General features: G+C 40.2%; 1 protein-coding gene across 4 annotated transcripts in view; it reads left to right on the forward strand.

Annotated features, from left to right (window-relative positions):
• ARID1B (AT-rich interaction domain 1B) overlaps positions 1-16,671 on the forward strand; it is a 399,594-nt gene that overhangs the window by 176,350 nt on the left and 206,573 nt on the right. The window lies entirely within an intron of this gene.

The raw sequence follows: 16,671 nt of genomic DNA on the forward strand, positions 1-16,671 counted from the left end.
GCCTCAGTGCAGGGACCACAACTTCTCACAGTGTCTTTAAGATATTTAGGATATGCTGCCCATTTTCTTTCCAATAAACGGAACGTGTCTCCATTTGTATGTCCTGTTAACTTACCATTCAACAAGACAGATCTACAGCCAAACAAATTGTAGTTAACCATTTCTTGCTTAACTTGAAATTTACATTAAGACTTTAGAGAGAGCAAATAGGATATATTGCTATCCACAATATACAACATTTAAGAAGGCATACTTTAAAAATCTTGTTAATCTTCTAATTTTGAAAGTGTAAATGTTTAGAAAGAACGGTCTCAGTTTGGGGGAAAAGTTATAACAGTACAAACACAGATCACTTTTAATAGCCTCTTTTTCTAGCTCTTTTAATAACTTAATGAATTTCCTTTTTGTCTGCCTTTGTTCTTTGTTGATGTTGACAATGTTGTCCTATTTTGTAATTGCTTTGATGAGACATTTTATCTCAAGCATCATTAGTGGATCTGTAAATCTAGTCTTCCGAGAGACATTAAAGGGGTTGTGTAGTATTACTGCTTTTCAAAATACACCTCATATTTGAAAATTTAAAGATGTGTTACTAAATACAAATTAGTTTTATACATACACGTATACATGCACACACAGACTTAAATACACAGACTTTTTTTTAGATGAAAATTTCATATTATTCAGACACCAGTCATCGTAGGAAATGTCATTAAATAGGAATGAAAGTCATGAAGATAAATCAGCTGTCACCTATTAGGTTAATGATTAATTTGGAAATGGGATTTTCTCACCCCCCCCCATACTTTTCCTCTTTTGACAGATTTTCACTGTCCTGAAAATGATGAGTAAGAAAGAGAAAAAGAGAAGGAAGAAGATGTGGGTTTATTTGTACATTTGGTACAGAAAATTTGTTTAAATGCTTTAAAAAACAGGAATATTAATTTACTTTATATATTTAATTTGAAATAAAAACTCCAATCTGCTGTTAGCTTAGGCCAAATTCATTATTGTTATCATAGTGGAAATTTAAATTTTAGACTTTTCCAAATGTATTTAATATTGTTTGATCAGTGAGTTGAAATTATCTTTTTATGTAACATTAACTTTTATTTGAAACAAATAGTAAGAACCTCTTTTGGGGGGCTTATAATTATTTTGAAAGAGTCTGGAAATAAGATTCACAAAGAACTTTTATTCACCCAATAGGGAGCTCAGTTTCAAAATTGATTTTTATTTCAGCTAACTACATCTTTGCAGTAAATGTACATGCAAAATCCAGATTTGTGTAGAATTTGGACACTGAGTTTGTTTCCTGTTCACTATGTCCTGGGAAAGTGCTGTCACCAGCCACCGCTTCCTGTCCGTCTATTTTCCGTCTGCCTGCTCGGTCGGCGTATAGGAAAGCTGGTGTGTCACAGAGCCAGTCCTTGCAGGTGTCACTAGCCGGACCCCCCTAAGCACCTAATCTGGACTGTTGTCCACCACCTAGAAATGATTACACTGTTTGGTAATGCTGCTTGGTGGCCAGTATTTTAGTACTGACTACTGTAGGTTGATACAAATATTTGAGTATTTTGCTTCTTTTACCCTTATTTTACAAAAATGAGGGCAAAATGGAGAATTGGGTAACAATATTAGTGATGAAAAATATGAAAAATGTAATAGAAAGATGTGAGACATTTGGAGAAGATGACTGTAGAAAATCTTTCATCTTAATGGATTATTCATTTCCCCTTGGAAAGAAAGGGAATCCTCATTGGAGATTGATTTAGGAGGCAGATGTAAATTAGGCTTTTCTTCTCCTTAATCCTCTTCCTCATCCTCAGCACTCTGCTGGGTGTGGAGCCCCGTCCAGCCCTGCGGTTAACTGTTGCTCTGTGGTTTTGTGCTTGTTTCTGGAAATGACCTCTGTGGCTGCAGGACTATCTGTAATCTCAAAAATCTCGTCACCTGCCGTGGTTATAGGAGAGGGGCCCACTGGGGTTAGTTGGATGAGTTTGGACCTCAACACCACCACGCCTGGCTCTGTGACCTGAGCAGTTTATTTGACTTGACTTTTCTTTTCATCTTTGTTTTGCTAAAAATGGGGAATAAAGGTTCCTTCCTCATAGAGTTACTGTTGGGACTCCTTGACATCATGCACTCGCTCCATTGAAGTAAATTGCAGCAAATTTTTGTTGTTCGTGGTTATTCTGGCCGTAGGTCCTGTGCTGGCTGCTTGGAGCGAAGCAGTGGGAGCCCCTTTGGTCATCTCTCGTCCTCCTTGTGAGTGGAGTCAGACGGGTTGGGGAGAGGGCACTCAGCATGAGGCCGGGTGACTTTGCTCCAGAGCGAAGCAGTGTTTGTAAAGGATAGTTAGCTTCTGGCAATACTGGTTCTGTTGATGTGTTGGAGTTTGTGGTAGGCTGATAAATTTAACTTCAACTTAGTGTATTTCTGGAAAATGCACTCCACGTTCCAAACAAATTGACTTAGAGATAAACCTGACTATGTAATTTATTTGTAAATTATTTCAAAAATGGACACTGGGTAAAAGCATAACCTGCTATTAATGTCTCAGTTGATTTTATCTGTTTGTGTGTGTCAACAAGATCATCCAGACAATATTCAGTATGAATGCAAATCTGTTCAGAAATAAGTTTGTTGGTCTAGGCCCTTGCCAGGTGGCTCAGTTGGTTGGAGCATCATCCTATATACCAAAAGATTGTGAGTTCAGTTCCAGGTCAGAGAACATGCCAAGGTTGCAGGTTCGATCCCTGGTCCAGGCATACACAGGAGGCGACTGATCGATGTCTTTCTCCCACATGGATGTTTCTCTCCCCACTCCCTTCTTCCTTTCTCTCTCTAAAATCAGTAAACATACCCTCAGATGAGGATTTAAAAAAAAAATAAGTTTGTTGGTCTAGGCTAAAATTGTATCCCTTTCCAGTTTATGGGTAGGAGGTGATTTGATTTGTACTGGAATGTTGAATTTGTGTTAATAGGTTTTCCCTCTGAACGCTGGAATGTTTTAAGACAGCCAGCTGAAGAAAAGAGTGTAGTCTGAATTAACTTTGTTTAAGTTACTGAACTCATACAGTAGGTGTGGTTGAGTCAGAATTTTCTGCATTTATTGAAAAAAGATGTCAGGAAAACATTTAGGTTCTCATAATACAATAATTACTTTATATATAGCAGTTCCTTATGAGCCAAGTTAATTAACCTTATTCAGTCTTCTTCCAATGAGAGTTTTGTAAATATCAATCTATACCTATAGGAGTATGACGATATAAGTGAGCTTTATGTGACCAGGAGAACTTAGATTCTGGAACATTTATCAAAATAGAAGTTTAAAGGTATACTTCACTACTATGTCCTGATTTTCTAAAGAAAATACATTATCTAATAACTTAGAAGGCACACTAATTTCAATTTAGTTTTCTTCTGTCTGGATTATTTTTTATTCAGAAATGCCTTTTGCACTGACTTACGCAAACTTAAGTTAAAGCAGTCCAGAGTTTGTAAAGAAAATTAAAATGTATCCCTTTTGTATCAATTAGGGAACTCTAGAACGTAGACATTATGGAGAATAATTACTAGGGATAAAAGCTTTGAATTTTTAAAACATTACTTTTGATTTTTGCATTTTAAAAAATTTTTACATTTTATTCTATAACACTTGAAATAGGCTTTAACTATTTTAATCACAATTGCTTAGTAATTTTCCTGTGATTTAAATTTTGGAATATTTACATTTGTTCTAAATGATTTTAATCCTATTTAATTAATATTGCCAAATTTATGTAATTAGTAAGCAGCATTGAAAAGAGATCCTTTTAGGTCATAGAAGAGCCATTATTTACTGTCCAGTGTTCCCTCCATATCGTTGTACCCCTTCTGTGTGCCCCTCTGTGCTGACGGACACGGAGAAACACTTGGATGCTTTTCGCCTTTGGCTGCCTTGGTGGATTTGCTTTCGTCCTGTGTGTTGTGCAGTGTGTTTATGTCTCGCTCAGGCAGAATCACAGCAGGTGATGCTTGTGACCTGAGTGAACACTTCATCACGTACCAGATGGGTTCTCTCTCAGCCCTGCTTTGACCATCCTCCCTACCTTCTCCTGGGTCTCTAGCAGAGAAACATGATTTTTGCCTGTTTGTGTTCCATGTCAAAGTGCAGATCTCTCATTTTCTCTGGGTCCTGGTTTTTCTCTCTGCCGCTGGTTTCCTGAGCCAGCGGGGCTCTGTGAGGCTCGTCACGCTTACAAATGACAGTTTCCTGCCACATCCTCACTCACCTCAGGCATCCTGAAGTTCACTGTTGATGGAAGTTTTCAGAAATTTGTTTCTAGTTAAGAGTAATTATCAGAGAAAAAGAACTGAAAAATGGGTGGGATTTGGAGCTTTGAATTAAAATAGACTTGAATTCAAACATTCCAGTTTCTGCTTTTACTTGCTTGAAAAAATTACAACTTCTTTGAAATTGCTGTTATTAGTAAAATGAGCTTCTTATCCTTATTGATAGAAGATTACATGAGCTCACTAATGCCTTACTGCAGTCATTTAGACTCAGGTTTTCCTGATCTTTAAAATGGGAATAATAGCATGTAGCATTATATATAACAGAGTTGTTGAGAGAAGTGTATCTGTGTTCAGAGAAAATTTCTGAGTGAAATACATCAAACAGTAAAGAGTGGATGAGCTTGGGAATGTGCTAGCTTTTGTTGCAGTGTAATAAATAACCACTAACTTAGAGGCTTCAGTCAACATTCACTTTTATTTCGCAGTTTCTCTGGGCCAGGCATCCGGCCTCAGACAGCTGAGTCCTGGTGATAATGGGGTGTTGGCCGGGCCTGGGGTCTCATCTGAGGCTTGGGGTCTTCTTCCAAGTTCATGTGGCTGTTGTCAGAATTCACTTCCTTGCAGCTATAGAACTCCTGCCTCTTCAAGGACAGCGGAGAGTCTCTGACCCCATTTAAAGAGCTCTCCTGATTTGGCCAGGCCCACCCAGGAAAATCTCCCTCTTGACTCACTCGTAGTCACGTGCTTGGGGACCTCAGCTTCACCTGCAGAGGGTCTCAGTTACGTTACATAGCTTCACCATATAATGTAACGGAACTGTGGGCTCCTGCCCCGGCACAGGTACAGGCCCTGCCTCCACTCGCAGCAGGAGGAGTGTAACAGGACGTGGACAGCAGCAGCCGGGAGCCTTGGGGCCATCCCGGACTCTGCCCACTGAGAAGTGGTAAGGGTCTGGGAGGGGCTTACTTTCCTTACTTCACATGGTTCCAACCTGAAGATTTTAAGCAGGGTGCACAAAAAGACTTAAAAAATTCTTTTTATTTACTTGACAGGAGATCTCCTAAATGAAAATTGGAAGACTGAAATTCTAGAAGGAGCATTAGCTAATGTCTGTGTAGTCAGCAACAGCAGTTCTCAAATGTTGATTGAGCACTTACGAAGTCTGGGGGACTGTCAGTCAGAAATGAGAAGTAAATGGTCCAGGGTGGTAACTGACTTCGTCCATGGGGGACAGCTCGGGGGCCCAGTGCTTGGCGCAGTGTCACAGCCCCCATGACGAGGGCTGAGAGTGAGCTGCCCACTTGACCCAGTGCTTTTGCTGCTTCCTCTCCTCGTGTAAGACTGTGCAAATCCGCTTTATTAAGAATATTTATTTTAATGAGATCATGTAACCATGATGAAGATTTTTTCCTATTTTTAATTTTTGGAGGACTTCCATACTGCTTTCCATAGTGGCTGCACCAGTCTGTGTTCCCAGCAAGGACCCCCTTTCTCCACATCCTCACCAGCACTTGTTTGTTGACTTGTTGATGACAGCCATTCTGACAGGTGTGAGGTGATAACTCACTGTGGTTACAGGTCGCATTTCTCAGACCATTAGTGAGGTTGAGCATCTTTTCATATGTCTGTTGGTCATCTGAATGTCTGTGCCCTTCCCCATGTTCACTGCAGCATTATTTACAATTGCCAACATACGGAAGCGACCTAAATGCCCGTCAGTAGGCAAGTGGGTAAAAAGTTGTGATATACACAAGGTGGGGCAAAAGTGGTTTTACAGTTGTTTGTATGGAAAGTAATACAATAATCAATAAGTAATAATACAAGAATAAACTGTTTTGCATACTCACAACTGCAAACCTACTTTTGCTGTGCCCTGTATATGAGTCATCTGCAATGGAATATTAATCGGCCATAAAAAGAATGAAATCTTACTTTTGTGACAACATGAATGGACCTAGAGGGCATTTTGCTAAGTGAACTACGAGAGAAGGACACATACCATGTGATTTCATTTATACGTGGAATCTAAAGAACAGGATAAACAAACAAAATAGACTCGTAGATACAGAGAACAGACTGATGATTGTTGGAAGGAAGAGGGGATTGGAGGAGGGTGGAAAATGTGAAGGGATGGAGAAGCGTGAATTGGTAGTTCCAGAGCAGGCCCAGGGATGTAGAGTGCAGCATAGGGAGTACAGTCAACAGTATTGTAATAACTCTGTGTGGTCCCGGGTAGATACTACAATTATTGGGGAGGACCACCTTGTAAACTGTATAATTGTCTAGACACTATGCTGTACACCTTTTAAACTAATACAAAATAATATTAAATGTAAACTGTAACTGAAAAATAAAACTTAAAAACCCCAACAACAAAAAAGGATTTTTCTGTAGTTACCAGTGGAGGATTAACATGTTGAGTAAACATGCAAGCATAAAGTTGAGCAGTGTGGTTTGAAATGAGTCCTCTGAGCTGAGATGACTCTTACCCATTATCGTTTATTAAAAGAGAGGTGTGCTTTCTCTTACTTGAGACCCTTGCTCTCTCCTAGGAAGTCTGTTGGAATTGAGGGGAGCAGTTCTGTCCCAGCAGCTCTCGTGCTCACCTGGATCTAGCTAGAGAAACGGGATTTATTACAATTCAGAGATGCTTCTCTGAAAGAAGTACCTTCCAACAGACGACTCTCAAAAAAAAAAAAAATCATTAAAAAGGCATTTTATAATTTCAGGAATTTTTTTTGTATTTTTATTCATTCGAAGGGAATGGGAAAATCCTAGAAGTGAGTCTTGACTGGGACATCCGCTAGCGTGGCGTGTTGGGATCACCTCACATCATATGTCCGTGTTAGTCTGAGGCTCCGGGCTGCGCGGTACAGTAGCTGTTGGGTCTGTGTAACTGGCTAATGAGCGCTCGAAATCAGCGAGTGCGACGGGGGAACTGAGTTTTACATTTTATTTCATTTTAAGGAATTTAAATTTAAATAGCTGTAGGTCGTTAACGGCTGTCATATTGGATAGCACAGAATATAGACTGTTTCTCTTGTCCCAGGAAGTTCTTTTGAACAGTGCTGATGTAAATGAATGTAGTTTATAAGTCCGTGTAATAAAGAGCCAACTAAATGATCTTTAATATCCTTTCTGGTTCTCAAATCTATGCTTTATTGTTCCCCATAAATTACTTTAAAATGCATTTTAATAGGATATGTAGCTTTGTTTTATTAGTGAGTTTTCTAAGTTGCTCATCTTCCTGTATATTTATTTTTACTTTTATGCAACGAAACTAAGTTTTCATTTTACTCTGATTATGAATAGCAAAACAGGAAATATTAAGAAACTCATTTGTGTTTACAATGAAAAAGTGTGTAGTGGTCTTTATCGTTTTGTTGTTTTTTCAGTCCCCAAACATCTCTACTCTTCTGGTTATGTTTTATATGACCTGAACAGAGGTTCTTTCTATATCTCAGAAGTTTTTTTTCCTGTAACATTTTGCTGGACATATTTAGATATGATTTTTTTCAAAGGGCACCAGACTTGAGAAAATAATTTTATTCATTTAGGGATGAACAATGCCAGGACTTTTAGAGAACAAGAAATAGAATATGGGGAGGAATGAAGTAAAAACTGTAATGTAGTTTTGAAATTTGAATTTTACTGTGGCTATATTTCAATGATATTTATGTACATCTTATTTTTTAATAACCTAAATAAAGCTGTGCATCTAAACAAGTTCAGTTTGACTGCAGTTGAGGGTTTTGAAGCATGTAAACCCTTCGGGGGCGTTAGCTTTATAAACCTGTAACAGCAAAGCCGGAGGAGCCCTGTCATCTGTTCGTGCTTCTTGTTTCTCATTCTGGAAGCATTGCCGGCTTTCTCTTCGCCGTAGACTGCATTTTAAAACACACTGAATTATGGCTGTCAAATAGTTGTATAGGAAGTAGTCTTGTTTGGCTAATGTGCACGAAAGGCTAATTGCGTGGAGGTAGGGACGGATGTGTTGCAGTTTTGCCTAAGATTGGTGAGGATGAAGGTTAAATTGTTTCTTGAAAATGCGACAACATGGAACCAAAAAACCACCCCAATATTATTCTCTGCCATTTTCTTCACACAAGACACATTATTATGCCAATGAAATTTAGATAATTAAAAAGGCAAGTGAAAGCGCATATAAAAATCTCCCATCTTTTAGCTTCCCTTTTGTTAGATATTGGCACATTTGTTTTAACTCTGTGGGTAGCATCACCTGGAACAGTAGAAATTATTAGCTGTAACGTGTTGTTGCTGTGGCTGTTGCTTTGGAGCTGCCGATGCCCATTTCCCCCGTCACTGGCCCCTTCCCTGTGTCACACCTCCTCACACACAGCACAGCAGCCTTTGGCCGCGGCTGGGTTCTCCCCTCCGGCCTGTTGCTGCTGTTGTCAGAGCTTCAGTTCCCCTCTAGACACTACTTCCCCGCCATTTGGTGGGCGTTTGGGTTGTTTCACTTTTTAGTTACCATGAATAGTTCTGCCTTGGACCGTCACGTGTAAGCCATTCTGTAGGCATCATGTTTTCATTTCTTTTGAGTGGTTATGTACTGGAGAAATTTTGCTAGAACGTGTGGTCCATTTCTGTCAAACAGTTTAAGGAACTGCCACGCTGGTTTCCAAGCTGGCTGTGCCATGGTACTTTCCTGCAGCAGTGTTTCCCTCCAGCCCCCCACCGGCATTTACCGCGTGTCCCTTCACTGCAGCCACTCTGTGGGTGACTGGGGCGGTCACTGGCATCTCCCTAATGACTAATGATGCTGAGCATCTGTTCACGTTGACCGTTTCTCTACCTTCTTTGGTGAAATATCTGTTCAAATCTTGCGCTCATTTTTAAATTGGATTATTTTGCCTTTCTCTGAGTTTTAGGAATTCCTTATGTATCCGGATACAAGTTCTTTATGAGATGATTGGCAGATATTGTCTTATAGCCCATGGTTTATCTTTTCACTTATCTTAAAGGTGTCTTTTGAATTGAAAAAAAAAAATGCCTTTAATTTTGCCAAAGTCCAGTTTATCATTTTTAAACCACTTTTTCTTTTGAGGAGGAGAGTGAATGATTGCTTCATTTTTGAAATATTTTTTCACTGAATGTAGAATTTTAGTTTGACAGTATTTTTCTTTTAGTACTTTTAAGATAGTGCTCCACTGTCTACAGGTTTTTGTTGTTTCTGACAAGAAGTCTTTCTTATTTTTGTTCTTCATGTAATGTTTTTCCCCCCTGGTTACTCTTAAGACTCTCTATTATTGGTTTGAGGCAATTTGAATATTATATGACTGTAGTCCTCCATATGGTTGTATAGCTGTAGTTTCCTGTTTGTCTTTTGTATGTAGTTTGCGAATTTACATTTCATCTTATTTGAAAGATTTGCAGCCATTTTTTTCCCCTCTTCCCCGCCACTTGTGCAGCATTAAGTACACATATACGGGAATGGACTTCCTGATCCGTCTTTTCCTCTGTTTTTCTTTCAGTGTTCAGTGTTTAGTTTCAGGTTCAGGAGCCTTTTCTTGTACATTATTTTAATCTGCCTTTAAATACACTCAGTGTATTTTTCCTATCATATATGAATAGTTTTCATCCCTAGAAGTTCAGTTTGGGTTATTTCACATAGTTTCTATGTCTCTACTTAAGACGTGAACTCTCTTCCCTCTACCCTTTTGAAAGTTGGAGTATAGTTATAACTTCGAGTATTTTTTACCTACCAGTTCTGACATCTTTGTCATTTTTGTGTTTAAATTTATTGATTTTTCTCTTTATTTTGGGTCATATTTTTATGCTTCTTTGTATTCTTGGTAGTCTTTGGGTGCCAAACAATGTGAACTTCACCTGGTTGTTGAGTGCAGACAGTTATAAGTACGTGGATATGTATGCATTTGTGGGAACATCTTTGAGCTTTGGTGTGGGTCCTAGTTCTATTACTTGGAAACAGCTCGATATTGGGGGCCTTGCTTTTAAACTTTGGTGGGTGGGACCAGAGTGTTGTTTAGCACTAATTTTGTCCCCCTTTTGAGCCAAATTCCTTCCAAGTGTTTGATGCAGTTTTCAGTCTCTGAGGAGTTAGGAACAGGAATTCTTCTGGGTTAGCCCTGAGGATGGATGGTTCTTCCCAGTCCTGTTGGGTGGGCCTCGGCCCAGCCACAGGTGGTTTCCTTACACTCGTGGGCTGAGCATTTCCCCGCGGAGGCCTGGAGGGGAGACTGCTAATACTGGGAGTCCTCTCCCAGGGTGGCTTTCTCCCCTTCTTTCTTCCTCCTGGGGAACATTAGCCCTCTTGGCCTCCTTGGGCCCCAGCCCCTCCTCCACTAAGGGGGAGCGCGACAGATGGCCTGCTCTCTCCTCTTGCACTGTGGCCTGGCGCCCACCTGGGCGGTGAGTTGTGCAGCCACGGGGTCCCGTGGTTTGTCCTGTCTCCAAGACACCACTGTCCTAATTGCCTGATGGTTAGTGTCCTGAAAGTTGTTACATTACATACTTTGTCCCTTTAAAGGGGGAGAGTAAGTGCGAACTCTGTGACGAAAATGAACATCGGACAATAGAATTTAAAGATAAAGTACAGATTTCTTTAAACCTGGCAGTTAATTGTTTTCTTCCTTAAGTTTTATTAATGCCTCTGAGTTTTACTGTATAAACATGGTGCTAGACGTGAGTTTAGTGTAGTTTTTAAATACAGAAATATGGAAGTCCCAGTATATGGTATAGAAGCCATCTCATCACCATGTGAAAACTTTGTTTTTGTGTCACACAAGAAGAGACTGTTGAGTGTCACTATGTAAGAAGTTATTTCACTTTGCTGTTTTGGTAGGTGGGTCTTTACTTAATATCCTATTTAGTTTCCTGGTAGGAGTCTTTTCATTAATATAATGCAAAAGAGAATTTAATGATTGGATTTTATTAGTATAGAAAGAGCCATTTCCTTTGCAAGATCATAAATTTTACCTTCTAGCAGGGTATATTTAAAAGTGATATATTACTTTTTTTAGCTACACATTTTTTCAGGCTTTCTTAGGATAGCAAAATCAAACTGTTACTTTGTTCCAAATTTTTCTTCATTTTCTATCCAGATGGCAGCTGACTCAAATGTACATGATAATACATTTACATTTTCCAGTTAAAGTCATAAACGCGTGTTAATGCTTTTGAATTGCTTAGTAGTGAAAGATTCGCGTGTCCTCAGTGCGCGCCTTTCCGTTGGCACCGCAAGTAGCCCGGGAAGCACTGGCGTGGTGCTGACAGTGTTGCCTGGTTCTGACTGAAGCACTTCCTTTTTCTAGCTGGTAGTTCTGTCCCTGCTTTTTCCATATTTACCTAGTTACAGAGTCATTTGAAAATTCCCATTTGACAGGAATCTCAACTTTGCAAGGACAATTATATAGAGTACTTATCTAACAAACTGCTGAAATGCTGGTTGGAAACCTACCCTTCGTAGGTCAGGGTCCTGGGAATGCTGTTCTGCACAGACAGAACGTGCTGGTGGGCGCGCTGACTCAGCCGTGAGCTCCCCACATCCTGCCGCAGGGAGAAATTACCCACCCCAGCGACAGGTGGGGGAGGCTGGGAAGACAGGATGGGGCAGTTCATTTTCTTCATTGCTAAGGGTATTGGAAATTACTACTTGCTCTACCTGAATGTGAGCTTGGCTGCAGTCCAGGAACAGTAGAGAGTTGCATGAAATACAAACATGGGTGGTTTTTAGTCGGTTGGTTCTTCCTTTTAATTGTCAATTGCAGCGTAGCCTTTATTTTTCAGCACCCAAGTAAAAAGGCCCTAAAGAAAGTTCCTGTAAAAGTTTAGTAATTCTCATTAAAAAGCCATCCAAGTTTCCTGTAATGCCGAGGTCCATAATCCTGGTGTCGTTACAATTTGATTGGTCCACCTGGAAAAGAATTACTGAGCTCCTTTGCATGTGCCAGGCAGCGTGCTGGTGCTTGCCCTCGAGCAGGCGGCTGGGTTAGTGGCAAAGGCCCCCCCATGAAACAGTTCCCTGTAAGAAGCTCTGCTTGCCACCAAGGCACTGAGGAAGACCAGCGCGGGCTTCTGCCATGGAGACCGTAGAGGGCGGGTTCTGGGCAGCGGCAGGGGGCCTGCAGGTCCCAGAAGGGGCACATGTGCCCCAGGAGCTGGGATTTTTGGCTGGAAGCCATGGAGAGCCCTTACATATGGAAGAATACAGTTTTTAGCTTCCTTTCATTATTGTAGGTAAGATCTCAGAATTCAGATCACTTTTATTGACTGGGAGAAACAGTTTCATTGGTAAATCTGCTCAGACATTATTTTGATACGTATATTTCAGTATAAGTCTCTATCATCCTGGTGGTTGAGTAACCCAGTCTTTTTGTTTAACTCATGACTGAGCAGAACTCTGAAAGGTATCTTATTTCTTGAGGCTTCTAGCAAGCTCCCTACCCTCCCTTGTCCAGCGGGTCATGCCGGAACTCTGCTGCCCGTCAGTGCCACAGTCTCTTTCTGTGAGGCTGCTCACAGTCACGTCACCCGTGTGTGGTCAGTGCGGGGAGCAAGGGGGGAATGGGAGGCCATCAGTGGCCTAGGTAACGAGCCAGGAGATGGAGAGCCTCCGCCTTCCTTCGCGTGCAGTGCACAGGAGCGGGTGTGGGGTCACAGCAGTGGGTGCGAGGCCCCGTGCGCCCGTTTCCTCAGGCGCGCTGTGAGCCCAGTGGTCTGAGTTCCCCAAAACAGGCACAGTTCAGAAATGCGTAACTGATTTGTAGGTAATATTAAAAAGTCAAATGAAACTGTCTTTTAAAATTTGTATTTCTTTTAAAAATTCACATGTGCATTCATAAAATAACATATGTCATCTTTTAATTCTTCAGTTGGGCATTGTTTAATGGCTCTCTGCTAGACGAGGATCATAGCTTGCTTTACCCCCTCTCTTCCTGCTCTTCACCACCCTCCCAAATGGAATTGTGCCTCAACTTCAGGTTAAGACCATATCTCTGTTTTCATTATTATATCTTTCTCACTTTTGCTCACCACTATGATAAGTATTTGCACTCTGCTATAATTATATTAACTTTTTAGTTTTTGCCTGAAGTTAAGTTTGCCTCATTCTTTTCTCTGCTTTTTTTTTTTTAACATCTCGCTAGTACTTTCTGAACCTTTCAGCAGCTCAGCAGTAGTTTTTCATACTGCCGTAGCTTTCAGGTAACTTTTTTCCAATTCCATTTTTTTTGTGAGACAACTTTGTGGGATCCAGAGTCTCCTACCCCAGCCTTTTCAGGGGAAGTTGCCTTACTAAGTTTCTACTGTCTTTGCTTCCGTGTACGGCTCTTTCCTGGGATGCTCCTTCCTTTTTTTCTCCTCTGACTCTTCCTTCGCCTCTTACATATGGACCCTCTGTTTCCTAACTCACTTGTCATTTGATTGTGTGCACTTTCTTCAGTAGCTTCATAAGTTGGGAAGTAAATATTTTAGACCTTGTATTTTTCAAAATACCTTTACTTATACCCTCACATTTAAATAATTTGTTTGACGAGGCTACATAGAGGGATCTAGGATGGCTAAGGCTTTAAAAAATATAACCTTCGTACTTTTGATATTCCTGCCTTCAAGTGTGTCATGTTGTTGCTGAGAAATTAGATGGCATTTTGCTGAGTGACCCTTCCTTTATTTGTGACCTACTCTGTCAGAACCCCTGGGAGCTACTGTGATTTTAATTGTGTTTGTGTTTCTGTGGGTCTGTTGGTTGGTTTGTTTTTTGTTCTTCACTGTGCTGAGTGCTAAATTGGTACTGTTCTTTATTTCTGGGCAATTATCTTGTAATATTTATACTTTTTCTCCCCTTTCTCCACTTTCTCATTCTGGAATTCTTGTTGAGTGGGTCTGGATACTGAATTTATCAGTCTTTTCATTCTTTTATTAATTTTTCCATTTCTTTTTGTTTTCTAAGAGGTAACTTTGACTTTTATCTTTCAACTTGTTATTTTTCTTTCTTTTAAATTTCGAAGTGTTTTCTCTATATTTCATTCCTTATTACAGCATCTTATATTTGTTTCATGAATGCAATTCCTTTTTTCCTTTTGGAAACAGAATGCCATTATTTTAAAATGTTTTCTCTATTCCTTTCATTACTTCTGTTTCTTCTGAATTGCTCTGTTTACTTTTTATAACCTCTCTTAAGCCAAAGGCTATATTCAGAAGTGTTCATTTGTAAGGGCGAAGCACTGAAACACCAATGAAGCTCTCTGTGTGAGCTGGGCTTGTGGGCTGGTGGGCATCTTCTCTGGGACCTCATGGTACCTGCCGGCTTTCTCGCGGGGACTTCCTTAGGTGTGTATGTGACCGACTGTCTTTTCTCTGGAGTGGTTTATTTTCTCCGAAGAGGGCATCGCTGGTCTTCTACTGAGAGAAATGGTGAGGAAGGAGACGGTGGGAGCGGTTAGGCCTTGTTGCTGGTGTTCTGGAGCTGGGCTGGGAAGGGCGTTTAAGGTCTCAGTGTTCGTTCAGTCCTTACTCTCCTATGGCTTGGCCCTCTTTCGCAAGTCATCGTCAGCACACTGTGCACCCTGAGCATTTCCAGTGCCGTGTCTACAGAGATTCTCCCTTACCTAATGCAATAGGGATGGTGGTAGGTTGATGCTTTGATTTTTACAGACTTTCAATTAATTCCCTTTATTTTAATCTGGCGATCCCCAGTTCCTGAGCTTCCCAGGTTATACGGGCTGTCTTGGTTTGTTCCTTATTGATACGCTGTTTCCAGTGCCCCTCAGATGTTTGGGATGAGCCTTCTCCCTGCTAAATTGTTTCTCATTCCTCCATATGCTTTTCCATCTGCATATATTATTTGTAATATTGTTTGAGTTAACAAATCACCTCAAAACTTCATTTTTTAAAATAATCACCTTCTTATATCCCACTGTTTCTTTGGGCGAGGCATTCAGGAAGAGTAAAATTTTGGCTAGGCATCTCTTGCATGGCTTCAGACAGTCAGTGGCTGGAGTTAGGAGGGAGGAGGAGGGCAGCTGGGGACTGGCGGGTCACTTCTTCACTGTGTATCAGGGCAAAGCGTAGAAACCGGAAACACGGTAGCGTGGCCATGCTGGGACAGTCGTGTGGCCTGGCTCCAGGAAGAGCAGTTGCAGTGGGAGGCAGGCCATTGGCATAATAATCAAGGGAACCAACTCTCTTTACAGCTTCTGGTTGGGTCTGTTTAAATTTCTACTTAAATCTCTTCAAAATGTAATTTCCAGATCCTTGTTTTTGTACTACTGTGTTCTTTCTTATGCCTGCACTTTTAAGATACCTGAACGTCACTGTGGAAGAAAGAATATTCTAGGTAAATGAGAAATGCCCCCAAACAGATACATTCCAAATTGGGAGTTGGACCTCCCTGGACCTGTTCGGTGTCTACTGGCTTTTCAGGAATTTTTGAGAGGTGTATGGTAATGGCTCTATATTACTGGGAACCAAAAGTAAAGTGAGGAGAAGCAGCTCCGTGATTATTTGGGAGGGAGTTGCAGGGTGACGGTTGCGGGTGGCGCAGGCGCGATAGGTAGAGGCAAGTTGCGGGTGAAATTCAACCCAGAACTGGAACGCAACCAGAAGATTTGGCGCATGCTAAAGAGAGTGTATTTTAGGAAGATGTTTTGTGAGTGAAGGCTTTCATTTCCAAATAAATACAGTACGCTATTATTAAACACTGCTTTATTGTTTTTTTAAGTTCTTACGGAAAGAGAGCTTCCATATATTTTAAACTTTCGAGATTCTTTCAAGCTGTGGCTCTTTAAGAGCTGCCCATGACATACATCCTATTGACAAGTGGCCCTTGAAGAAAAGAGAAGTAAAGAGTAGTGAGAATGTAGCATCGCAGTTCTGTAAATATTACTCAAATGACTTGAAATTGATAGTACTTTTTGGAGTGTCCCTTTCTAAAATCAGTTTAATAATATTCCCTCTTTTGGTAAACTTGAGTGGCCATATATCCTTATGCAGTGTTTGTGTCATAAGTGTAAAGGTTTTTAATTCAGCAAAAATGTTTATGTGTGAAAAGACAATATATGAATCTGGAGGAAGTAAAAGTAAATCTTTAAACTCGAATTTCAAGGCTGTCTACTCACATTTAATTGACACACATTTAAACATTGGTCGTAATGGATCATTTGCCATTTAACTAACATTAACGACCTCAGTTAACTCATGTTTTTATATTACATTGGCTGTTTATTTTTTGTTAATTTACTTTAGTATTCAGCTTTCTATTAAAGGTTTTTCTTTTTATAGATATGAACAACTGTTGTGTCTTGAATGTCTTTATCATTAAAACTTTATACATATATTGGGTATAATTAAATATACTTTTTATAGCCTAAAAAAAATGAACCATATTGATAATAAAACTTAAACATCTGC

Source organism: Pteronotus mesoamericanus, unplaced genomic scaffold (assembly GCF_021234165.1).
Source record: "Pteronotus mesoamericanus isolate MK-2021 breed Mesoamerican mustached bat unplaced genomic scaffold, CSHL_Meso_final contig_20, whole genome shotgun sequence".
NCBI lineage: Eukaryota > Metazoa > Chordata > Mammalia > Chiroptera > Mormoopidae > Pteronotus > Pteronotus mesoamericanus.